The sequence below is a fragment of the Oncorhynchus gorbuscha genome, unplaced genomic scaffold (assembly GCF_021184085.1).
Source record: "Oncorhynchus gorbuscha isolate QuinsamMale2020 ecotype Even-year unplaced genomic scaffold, OgorEven_v1.0 Un_scaffold_1304, whole genome shotgun sequence".
NCBI lineage: Eukaryota > Metazoa > Chordata > Actinopteri > Salmoniformes > Salmonidae > Oncorhynchus > Oncorhynchus gorbuscha.
Window position 1 is genome coordinate 2,047 of NW_025746121.1, and position 454 is coordinate 2,500.

Here is a 454-nt window from a genome sequence, read left to right on the forward strand (position 1 = left end):
CCAGACACCTACTCCATATGACTTAGAGAGACAACTCCCAAGCACCTATAACCCCCCCGCTAATGACATCACACACCTCATCTCTGTCTTGCTCAGTCTCACAGGTGGATAGTGAATGATTAGTATTTCAACAGCTTGGTTTACTTTCTGTAGGCCGTCTCAGATCTGTTTCGGTGTAATCTATGAAAACGACCCACTGGGCAGAGACGTCAGTTCAATGTCTAGTTGGGATTTACATTCGGTTGAGTTTGTCAACTCATGTGAATTCAGTGTGAAATGTCCTCATGTCATTGGATTTAGGTTTGAAATTTTAATAAAAAAAATAAAAAAATATTTTTTTTTTTTTTTTTAAAATTCCCATTATGTTGATGACTTTATGCAAATCCATCCAGTCTTCCACGTTGATTCAACGTCATCACATAGATTTTTTTGGGGGGGGGGTTGAAATAACGTG